At 36.3% G+C, this 22,299-nt stretch overlaps 1 protein-coding gene and 1 pseudogene across 5 annotated transcripts in view; one reads left to right on the top strand and one right to left on the bottom strand.

Moving 5' to 3' along the window:
• Positions 1-22,299, top strand: part of SUPT3H (SPT3 homolog, SAGA and STAGA complex component) — a 381,938-nt gene that overhangs the window by 107,903 nt on the left and 251,736 nt on the right. The window lies entirely within an intron of this gene.
• LOC122697929 lies at positions 1,619-1,799 on the bottom strand (annotated as a pseudogene).

Here is a 22,299-nt window from a genome sequence, read left to right as displayed (position 1 = left end):
TTCTTTCAATTAAGAATAAAGTGTAGAGTAATTGGTCATCAACTTTTGAATTGCTCTTTTAAAAATATCTCATTAAAAGGAAAAGTTATCTGAAATGACTAAATGCCATTTTTTCCTCTACTTAGTCATTTGTTCACTCAGTACTAATTCAGCTTTTTAAAAATTTTATCGAAAGATTAACACATGGTCTTTCACTCTTCCTAGACCTGGTATTTAAAAACCAGTTTCAGTATGTAGCAGCAGGAATTTTAATACTGTGATGAGAAATAAAGTAGTGAAGAATTTGTCCTAATGACAAAACTCTTTTCTCCATTGTTGAGCTTCACAGTAAATATTATTTATTTCAACCTTTGGTACAAGAATGATTTTCTTTTCTTTCTCTGTCTCAGAAGCTTGAGGATATGTTCTATTAGATAAACCTTATCAGGGAAGAGGCACTGAATCCATGTTGTTCTTTTTTTACATATTTTCTGAAACAGACTTTTTTCTCTTGTGATTTATAGTATCACAGTAAATCAGCCTTGTCTATGTTTCCCTGAATCACTTTCATATTTTCATCTTTTAGCAGTAGTTCTCACAATATTTTTATGGAACCAAATGCCTAATAATTGTAACACACACATAATCTTTCGAGAAGTTATAAAAATACAATTCTTGTGCTAATGATATCCAGAAAGCATAATATTCTGAAAAAAGAAATTCCCTTTAGTCAATTTAAAATTAAACACTCTAATGCAAAAGGATATCTAAGGTGAAAGATGTTTGTGTAATGCTAAACATAACCAAAGAAACTGTGGTTTTAGCAAAGGTACTATTGCTCTATTTTATCAAGTGCCAGAAGTTGCATAATGAAAGTCTTTCAGTTAGTGAAAATATAAGTAAAAAAACATAAAAATACCACCCAGCTGGTAGAGATCTTCCTAATTTTTACCTGATTGTATTTCTGAAGAAATATGGCAGGGCTGTCATAAATTTTCAACATGAACTGCATTTTTGTTGCCAATTTCCATATCCTTTAAAAAGTGCTGAAGCGTGCATTTGCTATTTATGTTTGCAGTAGACTGAGTACACTTTTACTATTTGTGGTTTTAGAAATTGGAAACAACCAAACAGTGGTGCTATGGTCTAAAAAAATAAATTTTAAACAGCTGCGGGGACAGTATTTTTAGAATGGTAGGAGTCCTTCTAAAGCAATATTGCCGTCCCCTATCCCCTTTAAAGATGGAATAGGGTCACATATATATAGTCAGGTTTCCATTGTATTTTATCTAAGATGGATAAACTAAATTAAAACTATGCTTTCGTTATATGTGAAATGTACTTTTAGCATTCTAATGTACTTTTAGCATTCTAAAGTCAACTCTTCTTGTTAACTAGCACATGTTTGTGAAGAATATACACTCAAACAGGGGCTCTGTATCAACCAGAGGGCTGGGCTGGGGAGGGAGATGGGACGGAGTTTCAAAAGGGAGGGGATATACGTATACCTATGGCTGATTCATGTTGAGGTTTGACAGAAAACAGCAAAATTCTGTAAAGCAAGTATCCTTAAATAAAAAAAAATAATAATAAAAAAAGAATATACCAGGCCAATCACGTTTTGGACTTGAATCCTCACAAAGACCCTTCTGTGGATAAGACTTATCTATCGTTATCCTACAAATAGAGAAGCTGAGGCTCAAAGAGACAGTAAATAGCTTTCCTAGAATCACAAAGTTTGTAAGTGATAGGCCTGAGCTTCAAGCTGTTTAACTCCAGACCCACTACACTTGATCTTAGCCAAAAGGCCGAGAAGCGATAACTCCAGACCCACTAAACAAGTGCTTTTCAACCTTGTGTTTTGTCCAGATCCCATTGAAAGGGGGAAGGAAATCCTCCCCAACCCCACTATTAATGTGAAGCATTGTTATGCTAACATTCCTGAAATAAGTACAACCATAAACACACAGATAGCAACTTCTTACTGTGTTTACATCTTACGTAATGATACGTTTTAAACAAATAGAGAGATTAAAACTAAATCCATAATACCAATAACAGTCAAATTAATGGTTTAATTGAATGTGACAGATTTTCCACTCTTGGATAAGCCCCCTTCCTCAGTGTGACTGTTGTGGTGTAAGAGTTGGTTACATTTTTCAGTCGTTCGCAGTGTTTTTTGCACGTCACACCACAAATGAAAATATTAGTATTCACAGGGCCGTGGAATGTCAAAGCACAGGGTTGGTCCTGACAGGTGACGACAGGCGGTGGGGAGCCTGAGTACCCCTGGCCCTAGCCAGCCATTCCACGGGCTGAGGGGATTGAAATCTGTGCGCTTAGACCCAGTTGCATAGGAGATACAAAGGACATGGTTGGAAAGCTCTGATCGTTACTGTCTTTTCCCTTGTGATAACTCAATTTCCTGTGACTTTTCTCTATTCCAGTTATTATGAAGTCTAGAGTTTTATCTTGACCCCATTTGACCATTATTTGCGTATTGCGTTAGCATCATCCCACATTCCCTTTTCCAACTTCCCATTATCACACTACAGTTAAACAGGTTTTGGCTGCCACTTCATTATTTTTTATTGACACAAAAATTTAATCATGCAGGAAAATTACTGGAAACTTGCAAGTTTCCAAGAATTAGGTCCATAGTCTTCCATTAAAGACACTATTCAGCTATTTACAGGTCTTTTCACAGTAGTTTAAACATTTTAATGTATATCTTTTGTGACTTGATACCATGGACACATAAATTTCCTAAATGAGTAGTCAGCCTCTTTTGGAGTAAAAATTATGAAGCAGTGTGAAATTAGATGAATACTACTCAGGATGAGATTGGGTTTAAATGGGGTTGATTTAAGTCACTGTAATAAAAGCATTGCTGCAGCTTCAGCTTAACTTTCTATTGCAGTTCATTAGTTTTGTTGCATACAACCGTGTTATATTTTTGCTAGAACCAAATATATATTTATAGTAGCTTTGATGTCAGTTTGGAGAACTGATTTTGATTGTGTATATATGTGTATATTTAACAAAAATATTTTGCTGCATGTACCTATAAAGGCATTAGAAAGTAAACCATTTTTATTGTAACAATTAGATATTTGAAAATTTTGCTCTGTTCTTTTTGGTGGTAAATAGTTATCACCAATGCAATAAGCACTTGGATGACAAAACCTTGTTAACCCAAGTTAATATAATGCTATAATTAGAACATTGATTTCTCCTTTTATCAGAAGATCAAGAGAATTAAATTGACTCATTTAAATTGAATAAGAGTTCAAATGTCTGTCTGCAGAAGTTACTGGAAGGACCCTGGGGAAAAGTTTATAAAAAATCTAAATAGAAATGATTTAGAGAATGGGAGTGCTGGACTAAGAGACAAGTGAACTTATTACTGTGCCGTAGCTTTTCCTGTGAATTGATGTTACCCTTTTGAATGTAGCCTTGTCTGTAACATCTGTTTACTTAGTAAATTAAGTGAAGATGAGGTGACTGCAGTAAAAAGTGTCAGAGACATATAGCAGGTGTAAAATTATTTGATGACATTAATTAAGACACTAGGTATTTTATTTTATTGTTTTACTTTCATGACCTGAGTTGTTTTGATCCTTGGACGCTAGAATGATATCCTTTCTTATTCTGCTGGAGTAGATGACAAAAATATTTAAAAATTAGTCTTATTGTAAAATTTGTGATTCATTAAAAGTAACAATTTCATAAAATTTGAAAAGAAATAACTTTTTCTTACTTGAAATGCTTGCTTTTATTTTATTGTGTTACTTAAAAATTTTTAGTCTTTATTTTTTAAGAACAGTTTTAGGTTTAGAGAAAAATTAAGCTGAAAGTATAGAGGGTTGCCATATACTCCTCCACCATCACTGCTTCCCTGACCCCCATTTCAATTAAAATTGAATAGGCAGTATTTTTATAATCTATAATTTTATTTATTTTATTTTTGACTGTGCTGGATCTCTGTTGCTGCACAGTCTTTTTCTAGTTGAAGCGAGTGGGGTCTTCTCTTCCTTGTAACGTGTGGGCTTCTCATTGCAGTGGCTTCCCTTGTTGCAGGGCATAGGCTCTAGGGCACGTGGGCTCAGTAGCTGTGGCTCCCAGGCTCTAGAGCACAGGCTCAGTAGTTGTGGCATATGGGCTCAGTTGCTCCATAGCAAGAGGGATTTTCTGGATCAGAGACTGAACCCATGTCTCCTGCCTTGGCAGGTGGAGTCTTTATCACTGAGCCACCAGGGAAGCCCGGATAGATAGTGAAAAGTGAAAGTGAAGTCGCTCAGTCGTGTCCGACTCTCTGTGACCCCATGGACTGTAGCCTACCACACTTCTCCACCCATAGGATTTTCCAGGAAAGAATACTGGAGTGGGTTGCCATTTCCTTCTCCAGAGGATCTTCCCAACCCAGGGATCGAACCCCGGTCTCCTGCATGGTACGCAGATCCTTTACCGTCTGAGCCACCTGGGAAGCCCTAGATAGTACTGATACACAATTATAAACGAAAGTCCTTAACTTATATTAGCATAGATAATGACAGCTATCTACCATTATGGAGTAGTTTCACCACCCTAAAAGTTTTCTGTGTTCTACCTGTTCATCCCTTCACTTCCCCTGAACCTCTGGCACCCACTGACCTTTTCACTGTTTCCATAGTTTTACCTTTTTCCAGAATATCATGTAGTTGGAATTATACAGTATGTAGACTTTCTGGTTTGGCTTCTTCACTTAGTGTTATGCACTGAAGATTCTTCCATGACTTTTGTGGCTCCATTGCTTGTTCTTTTTATTGTTGAATAATGTTTCATTCTCTGGATGTACCACAATTTGTTTATCCAGTCACTTAGTGAAGAACACTTTAGTTACCTTGATGTTTTGGTAGTTATGAATAAAGCTTCTCTAAGCATGTGTGTGTGGGTTTTGTATGGATGTAAGTATTCAACTCACTGGTTAAATACTAAGAAACATATTGCTAAAACATGTGGTGGAAGTATGCTTACTTTTGTGAGGCGCTGTCAAATTGACTTCTGCAGTGGCTCTGTCACATTGCGTTTTCACCCACAGTGACTGAAAATTCCTATTGTTCCTCATCCTTAATGGCATTTGGTGTTTGACAGCACTCATATGTTGGAACTTTGTTCATTCTAATAGGTGTATAGTGGTATCTCATTCTAATTTGCATTTCCCTGGTAACATATGCTTGTTTGATATCTGAATGTCTTCTTTGTTGAGTTCTCTGTTTAGATCTTTTTGCTCATTTTAAGTTGCTCATTTGTTTTCTTAGTATTGGGAATTAAGAATTCTTTGTATTTTGTGTTTACCAGTCCTTTATCACATATGTATCTTTCAAAGATTTTCTGACAGAATGGGGCTTGTCTCTTCATTGTCATGGGGACTCACTCAGAGTCCCCATATTTTTAAAATCTCTATCTCTGAAGTATCTTCTCTTAACTTATTAAGAATGACCCAAGAAAGTCTGCTACTTAACTATGAAGTATATTTTCACAAAGTTTAGCACAAAGAATTGGCCTGTTTACAGAGTTTACATATGTCAAAACATTCTTAAAGTTTGAAAACGAAAGCCATTTGTTGTGTCTTACTTTGGGAAGCTCTGCATTGAACCTACCAATTTCTGTGGGTCAGTTAGAATTCTTCCTTCTTAGTTTGCACTTTTGATAGCATTTCTCAAACTATATTCCATGAAACTTGAATATTTTTCAATATTTATGTAGATTTTTTCTACATACTAAGTTTTTATTCCTTAGTCATGTATTTGGGAAATACACTTCATACTTTATCTTAGTACTTGATTAGCAATGCATATTAAATCTTTAAAAGCAAGTTTTTATAGTAAAGAAATATATTTTATTTGTTTACTTCAGTGATTCCCGCAGTTTTCCGTGATGGAGCCTTTCTGGGGGAACATTTGCTTCAGCTTTCAAAATGCTATTGTGCAGAAGAGTAGTGAGGAAAATGATGCCCTTAAGTAGCATGCACTGGAAAATTCTTTTGGCCTAGTGCCAAAAGGAAGATAAAAAGTTAAAATGTGTGATTTTTAGTATGAGAATAAAGGAATTTTAAAATTCTGTTATTATTGTCCATGTTTAGTTGTGTTACATATAGCTTTTGATATCAAGGAACATAGTATTTAATGGCTTTCCAATCAAAATAAAATCATTTTTGCTATTCTTGTTTAAAAAAAGAGTCTGAAGCTTAAAGGTTTTGATTTGTCTCACAAATTCTCCTTGAAAGAGTATTGTTTTCTTTGGTGGTGAGGACTTCCTCTTTGATTTTATAAGTTTTGTCCAGTGAAAATGTCTTTGGGTGGTCTTTTAGCCTGGGGAATTGATACAAAAATATTAATTTACCTTTTCTGATAAGTAGTTAACTGCAGTTTTCTCGTTTAAACCCCATCTTATGGTTTCCTCTATAGATCTGTGGAAATGAGCAGAATTGCACATGAGCTTTTCTGAGGGTTGCTTTGAAAAACAGGAACCATGTTTCTCTGAAATCTTGGACTGATGAGAACTTTAACATGTTTCATTAGCTGAACTAAAATGAACCTGAAATATAACCACATTAAAATTTATGTTTTTTACTTTGGAGACTGATATTTCAAAGGTTTTGTTTCTGATTGAAGACTCTGAGCCTGTAATGCCAAGTTATGATTTATGAACATGGTGAGGAAAAAATAGAACATCTTTCTTTTGGTTTTTAATCATCTCTTAGAGTGTTTTATGCTTTTGAAACTTAAAGATTAAATTTATATCTAATGTTCTTTGCATTTCTTCATATGCATATTCTCTTTATTTGAATATTTTGCCTTTACTGCATAAATTTTTATAGTACATACATTGTGTTTATTTTCATGTTGTAGTAGCTAGTTGAGGATGGTTTGAAAATGATTGATTTTTTTTTAATTTATTTTAATTGGAGGCTAATTACTTTACAGTATTGTAGTGGTTTTGCCATACACTGACGTGAATCAGCCATGGGTGTACATGTGTTCCCCATCCTGAACCACCCCCCCACCTCCCTCCCCATCCCATCCCTCTGGGTCATCCCAGTGGACCAGCCCTGAGCACCCTGTCTCATGCATCGAACCTGGATTGGCAATCTGTTTCACACTTGATAATATACATGTTTCAATGCTATTCTCTCAAATCATCCCACCCTCACCTTCTTCCACAGAATCCAAAAGACTGTTCTTTACATCTGTGTCTCTTTTGCTGTCTTGCATATAGGGTTATCATTACCATCTTTCTAAATTTCACATATATGTGTTAGTATTCTGTATTGGTGTTTTTCTTTCTGACTTACTTCACTCTGTATAGCAGGCTCCAGTTTCATCCACCTCATTAGAACTGATTGAAATGTATTCTTTTTAGTGGCTGAGTAATATTCCATGCTATATATGTACCACAGCTTTCTTATCCATTCGTCTGCTGATGGACATCTAGGTTGCTTCCGTGTCCTGGCTATTGTAAACAGTGCTGCAATGAACATGGGTACATGTGTCTCTTTCAGATCTGGTTTCCTCGGTGTGTATGCCCAGCAGTGGGATTGCTGGGTCATATGGCAGTTATATTTCCAGTTTTTTAAGGAATCTCCACAGTGTTCTTCATAGTAGCTGTACTAGTTTGCATTCCCACCAACAGTGTAAGAGGGTTCCCTTTTCTCCCCACCCTCTCCAGCATTTATTGTTTGTAGACTTTTGGATAGCAGTCATTCTGACCGATGTAAGATGGTACCTCATTGTGGTTTTGATTTGCATTTCTCTGATAATGAGTGATGTTGACAAACACATCTTTTCATGTGTTTGTTAGCCATCTGTATGTCTTCCTTGGAGAAATGTCTGTTTAGTCCTTTGGCCCACTTTTTGATTGGGTCTTCTGTTTTTCTGGAATTGAGGTGCAGGAGTTGCTTGTATATTTTTGAGATTAATTCTTTGTCACTTGCTTCATTTGCTATTATTTTCTCCCATTCTGAAGGCTGTCTTTTCACTTTGCTTATATTTTCCTTCATTGTGCAAAAGCTTTTAAGTTTAATTAGGTCCCATTTGTTTATTTTTGTTTTTATTTCCATTATTCTGTGAGGTGGGTCATAGAGGATCCTGCTGTGATTTACGTCAGAGAGTGTTTTGCCTATGTTTTCCTCTAGGAGTTTTATAGTTTTCGTCTTATGTTTAGATCTTTAATCCATTTTGAGTTTACTTTTGGTTGGTTTTTAAAAATTGTTTCTTAAAGAAAGGAGGAAATGGAGAGAACCATTTATTTCAACCTTTTACCAAATGAGTATTAGAACTAGGTAAGAACCCTAAGTTAGTGTTAAGAGCTCAGTCATGTCCGACTCTTTGCAACTCCATGGACTACAGCCCACCAGGCTCCTCTGTCCGTGGAATTCTCCAGGCAATAAGTTCTCCAGGGAGTGCGTTGCCATTCCTTTCTTCAGGGATCTTCCTGACCCAGATATTGAACCTGGGTCTCCTACATTGCAGGAGAATTCTTTACCATCTGAGCCGCCAAAGCCTTAAGTGATACAGTAAATTATCTAAAGGATTTTATTTTTCTTCTCAGTGTTTTTAACATACAAATTGCTTTTGCTTAATATAATTTATTTTGTTTGGGAAATAAGACAAATGACCTTTGACCTTTCTTTAAAAGTTCCTTCTAGGAAAGTGCCAATGTAATTAGCCGCTTAGAGGATTTATTATACAGTAAATTTTTTCCCTCACCCATAAAACAGAATAAAAAGACTGCTGCAAGATGAATTCAAATTTCTTGTAAGAATGAGTAACATGGTTTAATAGTGGTAAACTCTGAAGTATATGCTGTGCCACAGTGGAAAGAGATATGAACGAGTACAAGAAAATTGGTTTTTAGATCCTAAAATATATCTAGCATACTTTCCACCAAAGACATTTGTACTTACTGCTTCTTTCTCCTGGAATTTTCCTAGGCGATCCTTTCCAATGTTTGATATTTTACTCAGTTTTCTCCCTAGTGTTTCCCCTTCTGAAATTACTACCCTAACCACCAGCTTATTTAATATAATACTCATCACTTTTTAGTCTCTCTCTTTTTTTTTTTTTGACTTCCCAGGAAGATTTTCACTTTATTTCCTTTAAAAAAATTAATTATTTATTTTAGTTGGAGGATAATTACTTTACAGTATTGTGATGATTTTTGCCATATATCGACATGAATCAGCCACGAGTGCACATGTGTCCCCCCATCCTGAACCCCCCTCCCACCTTCCTCCCCATCCCATCCCTCTGGATTGTCCCAGAGCACCGGCTTTGAGTGCCCTGCTTAATGCATCAAACTTGCACTGGTCATCTATTTTACGTGTGGTACTGTACATGTTTGTACCTGGATTGGCAATCTGTTTCACACTTGATAATATACATGTTTCAATGCTATTCTCTCAAATCATCCCACCCTCACCTTCTCCCACAGAGTCCAAAAGTCTTTTCTTTACATCTCTGTCTCTTTTGCTGTCTTGCATGTAAGATCATTGCTACCATCTTTCTAAATTCCATATATATGCATTAATATACAGTATTGGTGTTTGTCTTTCTGACTTACTTCATTCTGTATAATAGGCTCCAGTTTCATCCACCTCGTTAGAACTGACTCATATGTATTCCTTTTTATAGCTGAGTAATATTCCATTGTGTAATATGTGCCACAACTTCCTTATCCATTGGTCTGCCTGTGGACATCTAGATTGCTTCCATGTCCTGTTTATTGTAATCAGTGCTGCAATGAACATTGGGGTACATATGTCTCTTTCAATTCTGGTTTCCTCAGTGTGTATGCCCATAACTATTTTATTGTACTTCATTGCACTTATTTCTGCCTGTCATTATCTTAATACATTTGTTTGTTCTTCACTTGTTTTCTTATATCTGTTAGAATGAAAGCGAAGAGTACAGGCCCAGTGTTTTGTTCTTTGCTTCATCTCTAAATCTTTTTTATATCTACCATAGGTTTTTGCTTACAGATTAAAGACTTAAAGCATAAGACCTAAGCCATAAAACTCCTAAAGAAAACATAGTTTATAAGCTCCTTGACATCATTCTTGGCAGTCTGCTAAAAAGAACTCAGCAGAGAAAATGTTCCAGAGTGTTTAATAGAACTGAGACACTAAGAATACTTTATAGGAAGTACTTTAAGACATTGGTTCAACCATTTAAAAGATGTATCTTTTAAAGAATTTATTTCATACAAAAAAATTTTCCATTGGCTGCTAGGAGTCATGAGCCTTGGTTTCTAATTTCTAATTGATTTGTGATTGTGACTGGGCAGATTGTCTAACCTGTTTGAGATGTGCATTTCACATTTGACTAGAATAAAGAACACTAATTTTTTTCAACCCCAGAATTACAGGATTCTGTAAAATATCATATATCCTTGATTCTAAGATATTGGTTTAACTTGCTAAAGGTAAAATGCCTCTTAAATCTATTTAAAATTATGTATGTAACTTTTATTAATCAATGGTTTCTATAATCAACAATGCCTCTATTTTAGGAGAAATATGAGTTATCTTTTTTAGTGATGTGTGTTTAAAAGTAACATTTAACAACATTTAACAATCTCAGAGTAAAATTTAGTTGCGGAGTTCCACATTTTGCATGCACATGTATTTTCTGTGATGTTTATAAATGTCTCTGCCTAGAAAACATGTAGTAATACAAATAAGACAGTTTTTTTAAAAATGAATCAACTATTAACAAAATATATACTTGAAACATTATTTTATGGAACAATATTGCTCTTGAATTATGACTAAGAAATTGATGTGGTAGAAAAAAAACTAGAAGTAGCCTTGTTTGTAAACTTTGAATCTAATTTTGGCTTTGCCACCAACTTTGGTCAAGTTGCTTCTTTTCTGTTAATTTTTTTGATTAGAATTAAATTATCTGCCCTCTAATTTTAAGACCCAAATGTAATAAAGCTCTTCATAGATTATATGTTTTCAAGACCTTTGAAAATTTTGAAGACTTATGCAAATGCATGATTTGACCCTCTTTGTAGCTCTAAAATGTTCTCCCATATTTCCCTCCCCCACTTTTTAGTGAAAAAAAAAAAAGAATACTCCCTTACCCAAAATAACACTGCATGTCCCATTTTATAAATATCTTCTACTGAAGCTAATGAGAAAAATGATGGAGCATTATATGTTAAGATCTTATTATGGCTTTAAAACTTATATTGGAGTTTTAAAATTAAACTTTTAATTTTGAGATAATAGATTCACATTCAGTTTTAAGAAATAATACAGAGAGATCCTTGGCACCCTCTACCCATTCTTCCCAGTGGTAAATCTTACAAAATTATAGTTCAACATATTAATACTAGCAAAATCAAGGTCCAGAACCAAGGTTTACCACAAAGACCCCTCTAGTTATCCTTTCAGAGGCATACCTACTGTCTCAGCTCCCACCCTTCATCTGCTCTATGCCCAGCAACTAGTCTTTTCCATTTCTACAGTTTTGTCAGCTCAAAAATTGTATATAAACAGAAACATACAATATGAGATCTTTCGGGATTTTTTCCCCCCACCATAATTTCCTGAAGCAGTTGAAGTTGCATCTGTCAGTATTTGTCCATTTTTATTACAGAATAGTATTTCATTGCACCAGTTAATTTAATCACTCATCTATTGAAAAACATCTGGATTGTGTTCAGTTTGGGACTGTCATATAAAACTGCTAAAAACATTTCTGTACAGATTTTTTGTGTATGAACACAAGTTTTTATTTCTCTCAGGTAAATGCCTAAGAATACAGTTGCTGAGTCATAATAATTGAATGATTAGTTTTACCAGGTACTGCCAAATCGTTTGCCAGAGTGGCTGTACCACTCTTCACTCCAGTCAGTAATGTATGAGTGATCCAGATGCTGATGACCAAGATTTAGTTTCTTTGCAGCTTTTCCTACAGTGAGTGCTGCAATTGTTTTGTTCATTTTAGGCATTATAATAGGTGTGTAATGGTATCTCTTTATAACTTTCATCTGCATTTCACTAATGACTCGTGATGCAGAACATTTTTCTTCTTGTTTTCCACATACTTCCGCTGTGTTGAATGATTGCTCATGTGTTTCTCCATTTTATTATTAGATTATTTATTGTTTATGTTGAATTTTTAAGAGTTCTTCATAGATAGTCATCCTTTATTAGGTATGCACTTCACAAATATTTTTCTCACAGTTCTGTGACTTGTTTTTTCATCCTCTTACCAGAGCCTTTTGCAGAGAAAGTTTTAAACTTTGAATGAAGTCCAGTTTATGAAACTTTCCTTGTATGAATTGTGCTTTTGGTATGACGTTTAAGAACTCTTTGACTAGTCCTTTATTCTGAAGATTTACTCCTTTATTTATTTTTCTAAAAGTTTTAGGTTTTAGATTAAGGCCCATGGCCCCTTTTGAGTTTTGTGTAGGATATGAGGTTTAGTTTGAACTAACTTTCTTTTTTTTTTTTTTGGCCAATGGATTCTCTAATGTTCCTGCACCATTTGTTGAAAAGGCTGTTTGTCTATTCTCCATTGGATTGTATTTGCAACATTTTCAAAAATTAGTTGGGCATATTTTTGTGTGTTTACTCCTAGGTTTAGATTCTGTTCCATTGCCCAGCACATGTATTTCTTTGACAGTTCCATACTGCTTTGCTTCATGTGGTAGGCATGAAGAGCAGAGAGAGTGATTTTTTCCCACTCTATTAGTTTTTTAGATTGTTTATTCTAGGACATGTTGCTTTCTATATAAATTTTAGAATTAGCTTGTATTGTATGCCTACAAGTAACACTGTTGGGATTTTGATGGTAGTTGCATTGAACTTAAAGATTAATTTGAGAATTGCCATCTTTACTGTATTGTGTCTTTTCATTACATGAAAATGATGTATTTCTCCATTTCATTTAAGTATTCTTTCTTTCCTCAGCATTTTCTAATTTTCTGCATATAGATCCCATTCTTGTTAACCTTATAGATAAATAGTTCCTTTTCTTTGTGTGATTATACATAATGTTTTAATTTTGGTTTCCACATGTTCCTTTTTGGCAAATAGAAATTTAATATTTGCGTGTTAGTTTTGTATCCTTTGCTGAAATAACTTAGAACAGTTGTACGAGTTTATCAGCAAATCCACTGGTGTTTTCTATGTAAAGGATCATTTCCAATTAAAGATACTTTTATTTATTTATTGCTTATTTGTTTTCCTTTTAGCTCTTTTTACTGTCTTATTGCAGTGGCTAAAACTTTCAATGCTATGTTGAATCAGAGTGATAAGAGCAGACATTCTTGCCTTGTTCCTCATTTTAGGAGGAAAGCATTTCATGAAAATTTTTAGTATGAAGTGATATTGGATTATGTCAGATGCTTTGTCTGCATCAATTTACATGATCTTATAATTTCTCTTCTTTAGTCCTTTGATATGGTGAATTGTTTGTTGTTTAGTCGCTAGGCTGTGTATGACTCTTTTGCGACCCCATGGACAGTAACCCTCCAGGCTCCTCTGTCTGCGGGATTTCCCAGGCAAGAAAACTGGAGTGGGTTGGCATTTCCTTCTCTAGAGGATCTTCCCAACCCAGGGACTGACCCACATCTTCTGCATTGGCATGCGGATTCTTTACTCCTGAGCCACCAGGGAAGTCCATGGTGGGTTACATTGATTGATTTACAGATACTGAACCAGCTTTGTGTACCTGGAATAGATTGCAGTGGTCATTGTGTAAAATTCATTTTATACATTGTTGGACTTGATTTGTTAATCTTTTGTTGAGAACTTTTATATTTAAATTTGTGAGAAATACTGGTCTATAGTTCCCCCTCCCTTTTTAATAACTGTGTTTTGGTTGTGCTTTAGACTCCTTTTGTTTCGGTATCAGAGTAATAGTTCTAAAATAAATGTGCACATTTTTCCTCCATTTTAATTTTCTGGAACAGATTATATAAAATCTATGTGAATTCTGCTCTAAGTGTTTGATAAAATTCTTCTGTGAAACCATCTGGGCTTAAAGATGTTCTCTGTCATGTTAACTGTAGCATTGAGTTCATCCAATAAGTTTATTTTTTATCATTTTTTTCAGTTCTATACTTTCTGTTCCATTGTTTTCAAAATCTTATTAATTTGTGTTAACAAAACTTTTAATTGCTTGTTGAAGCATGTGTTGCAGCTGCTTTAAAATCCTTGTGGGACAGTTTTAACATCTGATTCATCTTGGCTTTGACATTTGTTGTTGTTTTTCCCATTCCTGTTGTGCTTTCCTGGTTCTTGGTATGGCAGTGATTTCTAAAATTATATCCTGGTTTTATATTATGAGACTCTTGAGCCTGTTTAATTATTATTATTATTTTTAAATCAGCTAGGCTTCCTGTTGAAGTGGATGAGGGTTGGATGTTTGTGTATGTTCACATGACCCATAGGATTCCCCCGACTCCATACTCCAGGACGCCTATAGCAAAAGTAGAAGCCATTGGTAGGTTGGATATTCACCATCTCCTCCTGGAGATTTGAGTTACAGTGTCAGTTTTCCTGCTGAGCGTGCCTCCACCAGGGCAGAGACGGAGGGAGCAGACTGTGAATTCACAGTGGCGCTGGGGCTCTGTTTCCCCCGGGTACTGCCCATACCAGGCAAGTGGGGAATAAGAGTGTTGACTAGCCCTGCTCGGCGCTGTGGAGTGAGGATGGAGACTCAGCTCCCCACTGGGCCTAGTGACCCTGGGGGCAGGGGGAAAGTGGACCAGGGGCGAGTCTCCCCTTGTGCAGTCTTGGTCCATCTCATCGATTGTGTGAGGCTCCGCTTTTTCTTGGACTGCACTAATCTTGGTGACTAGCTCTGCTCAGACTGCCTTCTTAATACATCCCATTGCTGCTGGGGAGGGGAGGAGGCTCAGCTTTTTGCTCCTCCTTGCAGATGTTCCTTCCTTGGGGGCATTCTAGGGACCAAGGAGAAGGAACAACACTGACCATTTGCCAGAAGGGAGGTTGCCGCACCCCTGGTTCTCCCTGGGGGACGATGAAGGTCCGCCTGCCTATCCAGCTGTCTGACTGACCGCTGGTGGGTGACGGGGGTGACTGCTTCTGTGTGAGAAGGGTAGCCTGGGTGGGGTGTGGAACTTCGACTTCTCATTTGGTCTCCTGGAAGGGGAAAATGGTTTCTCCGTTGGTGGTTGGAGGGTGATTGATTCTTTTGTTAGTCCACCCTTTTCTTGGTCCTTGGCTGGGTGTTGGGTGGAGGAGAGGCCTTTTCCTGGAGGTCCCACAGGCTCTCTCCTGCTGTACCCTGCCTGTGACACCGTGGGGGCAGTAGAAGGCCCAAGGCACACACGGCCATGTGTTTCCTCCAGAGGCGAGGTCTCTAGGCAGCCTTCTTTCTACCTTTTGGACACTTCCTGTGCTGCTTTGTTGTGTGACATCTCTGGTTTTTTAGTTGTGAGAGGAAAGACTTGGGAGGTATGGAGCTTCCCTTCATGACAGAACCAAAGTCCCAATGCTTTTGTTAACACGGCAGCACTTAAAATTTACTGTTATTATAGTGGAGTAGTATCTCATGAAAATATTTTCCGTTAAGAATTTCACCAATTTCTGCATTGGATTGTGATTCATTTACTAGCATTTTTTCCCCTGGAATCACTGAATTATTTCCTCATCAGACAAGGAGTGTCTCTAATCCTTTTGATTTGTGGTAAAACACATATAACATGATATTTGCCATTTTAAAGTGTACAGTGTGATGGCCTTAGCTATATTCACTATATTATGCAGCCATCACCACTAACTATTTCCCAAACTATTTTTTGTTAATTAATAGACTTAAAAACAAACAAACAAACAACTGTTTGGTTTATAGAAAAATGAGTGGAAAGTATGGGAAGATCTCAGGTACGCCTCCCTCTTCCTCACCCGCTTTTCCTCTGTTATTAGCATCTTGTGTTGGTGTGCCCCGTCTGTTACAACTAATGACACTACATATACATGCTGTAAGTTTTCACAAATGTTTAATAACATGCGTCCACCTTTACCATGTCATACAGAATAGTTTCACTGTCCTCAGTATGCCCTGGGCACTACCTAGTCATTCTTCCTTCTTTCCTGCCCCACAGTTCCTAGTAACCACTCATCTTTTTACTGTACCTAATTCAGCATCCTATACATACATATTTTTAAAGTTAGTTTGTCAAAACGTTTGGAGAATGTAATTCAGTTTTAGAACATTAGGAAGGTGAAATAGAATGTCAAAGCCATTTTTATAAATGTTTATTTTAAATAGAGCCTGTTACTACAAACTATTCATGTGTTCTTCTTTTAGAGTGTTTTGCAAAGGTGCTGTTTTGTTTGATAGCTTATAAAAGTGAAAACCCATTTAAGCAGTTTACAGTATGCACCATCATGGCAGTTGATGTTCATGTTGGGTCAGTTTTCCACTTACTCACCTCACTTTTTATGCCCAGCATTTTTTAAATTGCATCATGGTCTCTATCTTCTTAGGGTTAGAGCATGTATTACAGTTTAGCAAGAAAGGGGTCAAACTCTTTGAGGTAACGTACTTAAAATACCCTTATGATCTTAAAGAGCAACCAACCTTAAGATAGTCTGCTATCACCGGATAGTTTTGCCTGTGATGGCATAGGATAAGAGATTAAAACTGTGGAATCTTGACTGTCTGATACTTGAGCCAGGAAGGTCTGATACAGATGTTCTATTTTCTAGTAAATTGTGAAGGTATGGGAAGTGCAAAGATAAAAAAGCAGAAGGCAATAGGGTGATTAGAAAAATAAAGTAGATAGTTACAGTGCAGCGTGACGGAGCCTGTGATAGAAATCCAGAGTAGGACATCAGGGATCCCTTCCCCTACAGAAGAGACAGCTAAGCTCAATTTGGCTCTTGGCGTCATTAAAGGTGTGTTATTGTCTCTGAAGCATGTATCTGTAGGACTTTTGAAATATATTTGTGGTCCTTTCTGTCTCGGATGCTGACAGTAATTCTCCCCAAACTACTAAGATTCTAAGCCCCCACTGAGAAAGCACGGTTTACAGTTGGTTTAGAACCATTAAGAAGAAATCATACCCTACAGGGGAAAGGTATTTGTGATGGTGACGTTGAGTGAAAAATAGCTTGTCTTGTGGTGATATGAGTTTAGGTCTGGAATTAGGTAGAACTGATCTAATTGAACCTGGATCCTGCAGTTATGTGACCGTGAATAAAGTGGATAACCTTTGTAAAACAGGGACACTACTGTTTATAGATTAAATGAGGTTATGCTTACAAAGCTCTTAGCATAGTGCTTGGCGTATACTGAGTACTGTGGGGTGGTTAGCTGTTTTTACTAATAAATGAGCCTTACCTAACTATGTTTGTAATTATCAAAATATAATATTAGTACATGTTACATTGGTGCTAAATTTGTGCTCAAAATAGCTGGGAAGATGTTTTATTTAAGTTCATGTAGACTTATAATATTTCCAGTAGCAACTGTAAACTTAGACATGTGAAGAAATGAGAATTAAGAGGAGTCCTATTTTGGTAAATAGATATTAAACAGTGTTTTTCTAAGAAAACCACGAAGAGTTTACCCCTGGAGTTCTTGAGTGTGCAGCATCTGGATGTTTAACACGTGATTGTTTATGTGTGCACTCTCCAACAGCTGGAAATCTGTATGCTTCGTGTATATTTTTATTTCATCACGTCTTTGGATCAGAAAGTTTTTGATAAAGAAAATTGTCTCATTAATAATTTTAGATAGCTTCTTTTATCAGAGTTAAAGGATTCCCAGTACAATTGCTCAACAACTAAAATTTTTAAAATATCTTCAGAATTTAAAAAAAATATATATTGAGTTCATTATTAATCATAAGAAAGTTGTGAACCCTTGGCTTAAAGCAGTTTAAAATCTGAGATGAAGAAGAGTGATACAGATATATACAGGGTAACTTAGGAATAATATTTTATACATAATAAAAATAATAAAATAAATGACCATATTCTGTTGGAATCCCATCCCATCACTTTAAAAAAAAAGCAAGTGGCATTTTTGTGAATACCTTACAAGGAAGGGATAATTTCAAAGGGTTGTCTGCACTTCATAAGAGCAACGTGTTGGTCTTACCTTAGATTGTGATCTTTTATCAGTCTTGAACTGCCTCACTGTTCGAGTTGGGGGCACTGGTTTGAAAGGTCCTCTTCAGTTTTAAGCTGTAAAAATGCCATGGTGGTTTGGGGTTTTGATTAAAAATAGAGTGTGCTGATTTCTCTGTAGGCGTGCTTGCCATATTTGTTTACATTTATTCAATGTTAGTATTGCTTTTATTTCTAGCAAATATTTCTTAAGTGTATTTTTGTCTTGTTTGTGTTATAAAACAGAAAGAGCAAAACTGAAGGTGTAAGTTCATGCACGTTTTATAACGTGTTAAGTAAGGTATTTGTTTTTGCTAATAGCATCGAGAAGTTGCCTTTTGTTTGTTTTGTTTTCTTTGCCTCTGAACTTCTGATAGAGTCCTGAGATTAATTAAAATCTGTTGCAATTTTGATTGCCTTAAAGCTGATGCTTAACACTAATATAGGTACAAAAACTGAATATTTTTTAAAATTTTAAATAGAGATTATACATGTGAACAGTTCTTCTGGAGATCACTATACTCAGGGTTCATAGTGCAATCAGATGTGATAGGAGTGGGCTTATTTGGGTATATTGAGATTTGAAGAAAACCTGTAAGAACTTGCTATTGATAATTTTCATTGAACAGAAACTTTTAAAGATTCACTTTGAAATAAAAATTAAAAACCACCAGCAGCTAACATATATGTAATAGCTTACTATTTGTAGAGCCTTGGTGTACAGGATGGGCTTCTCTGGTGGCTCAGGGGTAAAGAATCTGCCTGCCAGTGCAGGAGACGTGAGTTCAGTCTCTGGATTGGGAAGATACCCTGGAGGAAGAAATGGCAACCCACTCCAGTATTCTTGTGTGGGAAACCCATGGACAGAGGAGCCTGGTGGGCTGTAGTCCATGTGGTTGCAGAGAGTCGGACACAACTGAGCAACTAAACAGCAGTGGTGAAATGCAGAGTGTCCTCTTGATCCTACCATCAGTTTGATGCTGGAGTGTTATTATCTTAATTGACTTGCCCATGATCGTAACACCTAGTAAGTGATAACCAACAAGATGTTAGCCTCCAAGTTCCATGTTGTTCTCTACATTCCCTAAGAACTTGTCTTTATTTTAAAAATTATTCTTAATGAATATTGAGCTCGTGATATCTTAGAATTATTTTGTATGATCTTCCATTGCATTTTGGGAAAAAAAATTAACAAAAGGTTCCTCATCTTTCTTATGTTACTAGTTGGAAGTGACAACTGTAGAGATGCTGGGGAAGTGTGAGGCCCTATGGAAATATAACTAATTGTAGGATCCACCTTAAGTAAAAGAAGATTATTTTCACATTCTGGACAGAAAACCAAGTGAGAATTTCATAGTCAGCATTTTAAAGGAAAAGAAAACTTAACAAAACCAAATCACCAGTTTTCCGTGTAGTGATACTGTACTAAAATGCCTTTTAAAGGCAGTGATGGTATACTAATAAACTTTTTAAAGATTATGATAAACTGTGCAGATTTACTTTAATTTCCAGAAAAAATAGTTCAGAATTTCCTTGAACTCCTTTCACCTACGAAAGATCTGTGGACTTAGTCAATGAACATGAACATTTCATGTGGGTGGAGATGCCAAAAAGGGTTTTTGAAGGAGAGAGGGGAAATGCTCTACATATGGAGACTGAGGGAAATTTCATAGGCTATGATTTTTTTCTGTATAGTCCATGGATTTCTCCAGGCCAGAATACTGGAGTGGGTAGCTGTTCCCTTCTCCAGGGAATCTTGCAACCCAGGGAATCACACCCAGGTCTCCCGCATTGCAGGGGATTCTTTACCAGCTGAGCCACTAGGGAAGCCCAAGAATACTGGAGTGGGTAGCCCAGGAATACTGGAGTGGGTAGCCTGTCCCTTCTCCAGAGGATCTTCCCAACCCAGGAATCGAACTGGGGTCTCCTGCATTGAAGGTGGATTCTTTACCAGCTAAGCTACAGGGAAGCCCCCTGATTCTAGTAGGAAAAATGTAAGGAAACGCGGGTCCTGCCGAAAGTCGTTCACTGCCGTTCCATACGGCTCACACTTGGGCCCAGTGTCGGACTGCTCTTACAGAATCGTTCAAAAACGACTGTTTTCTTTTTCCACCAACCCATCTTTTGGAGCAAATATGTTACTGCCACTATGCCCTATGAAAGGGTAAATTTCTTCCCTAAACGTCTACCAAGAGTTGTTTTCTAAATCATAGCCTCTCCTTAATCACAGTGAGGCAACTGGTGATACTTCCTGTGTTGAAAGATAGGAGTGGGAAGTTTCAAAGCATACCAGGGGTCAGTTTCCTGTTCCCACCTCCTGGGACTGTGCCCTAGGGATCTATTTTGAGTTGCCAGACTCAAAGTAAATAATTCTATTTAGCATCTACTTTATACACTGGCTTGAAATTTAACTTTGTAAATTAAAATAAGTTCCACTGTAGGGCATTTATTCTTCTTAAATGATTTTTGTCAGTTTTCATATACTTTGACCACAGTTCCTGAAATTGTAGGATGAGTCTTATTTACTGTGAAAGAAGAAAAGAGATTTAAAATATATTATTGTTCTAGCTAGAAAATATTAAAACCCTGTTTCACGGAGTGAGTCTGTTAGAGGGTAGAAAGAACCATAGGTCGCTGACTGGGGAGCCACAACAGAATAATCTGAAGGACTTTTCCACAGATTTCTCCAGGCCATTTGATTGAACGGTTTTGAGGTGATTCCTGTACGTGGCACATTTTTATAAAGCTTCTGTGGAGATGATTGTGATTAACACTCATAGTAAAGAACTACTTCATTTTATTGTTTTAAGCAAGGCCCAGACATGTGAACCAGTTTGCCCAGAGACTGTTGATAGCAGAGCCCAGAATGGATTCTGGTCTCCTGCCTCAGGCCCCATGGTTTTTTTTTTTTTTCGTACTTTATCATAGTTACTTCCCAGTTTGGATGTTTACACTAATACTGGAAAATCCTCTTTTCTTCTCACTTGTTTCAAACTTGTGAGATTGTGGTCATGTGAAATGCTTAGATTTTTGCGCCAGTATCAAAAACTTTTAAGTAATGTCAAGATAGAGACTGAAGATAATAACATTTTTTTAAACCTCTAAACAATTATAAGCACTTGATAGGTGCCTATTAAATGACTAGTGATTCACTTAATTAATTATAAATGCTTAGTATTTTGGATAATGTAACATCTAGTTACACTCTAAACGTAATATGTAACACCTTTGGTTCTAGCCAGTGTTCAAGAATATTTATTGAATAAAAATCAGTCTTCAGGGAGTTTTCTTACAATATTAGCTATGAATATCCTTTTCCACATAATTTCTGCATAATTTAGAATAATTTTATAATTTAGAATGATTTTTGTCTTCTCAGAATAATTGTTTTGTTTTGCTTTTTGTGCATGGTTGTTTCATATAATAAGATCACATTTGAGTAGATAAAAGGGTAGTGGACTTAATGTTAGATGACATCACTATCTTAGGCTTAGTTTTTCTCTGTCTGTAAATGAATGAATTAGGCTAGATTTCAGGTCTAAAATTATGTAACTGTATTCTGTTGGCTGTTTCTCTATATCTGTATAAAGACATATCCTATTGTCTCTGTTTCTCCGGAGACCCCTGACTAATTTGATCCCTGTCTTTCTTTGTTGTAAGAAGTGTAATGTAAATGATGGTAATGCTAAGCACTTACAGTGGTGAAACTGGAGATAAGGGGCTTCAAATAGAGGAGTCGGAGAAAACCTTTTTGAATAGATGGCACTAGAGCAGAATTTTGAGAAGAGTAAGAGAGTGAGACATAAGGATATCCTAGGGGCAGAGGGAAGTGTATCTTTATAACAACTTCATTCATAATTTGTCAGAACTGGAAACAGTTCAGTGTTCATCAACTGGTAAATGAATAAACAAAGTACCTGTATACAGTGGAATCTGTATACAGATTAGCAACCAATTATGGATAACCACAACATGAATATATCTCAAAGACATTATGCTCCATGAAAAAATTTAGCCATAGAAGAATACTTTGTGATTTTGTTATTATGACATTCTAGAAAAGGCAAAACTCTAGGAATAGAGAACAGATCGGGGTCAGCAGAGATGGGGGCAAGAATTTTCTATAAAAGGCACAAAAAGCTTGTGGGAATGATGGAAATGTTTTCTGTCTTGATTGTGGT

The sequence above is a fragment of the Cervus elaphus genome, chromosome 7 (genome assembly GCF_910594005.1).
Source record: "Cervus elaphus chromosome 7, mCerEla1.1, whole genome shotgun sequence".
Taxonomy (NCBI): domain Eukaryota; kingdom Metazoa; phylum Chordata; class Mammalia; order Artiodactyla; family Cervidae; genus Cervus; species Cervus elaphus.
Note: the sequence above shows the minus strand (reverse complement) of the source record. Positions and strands in the feature narration are given on the sequence as shown.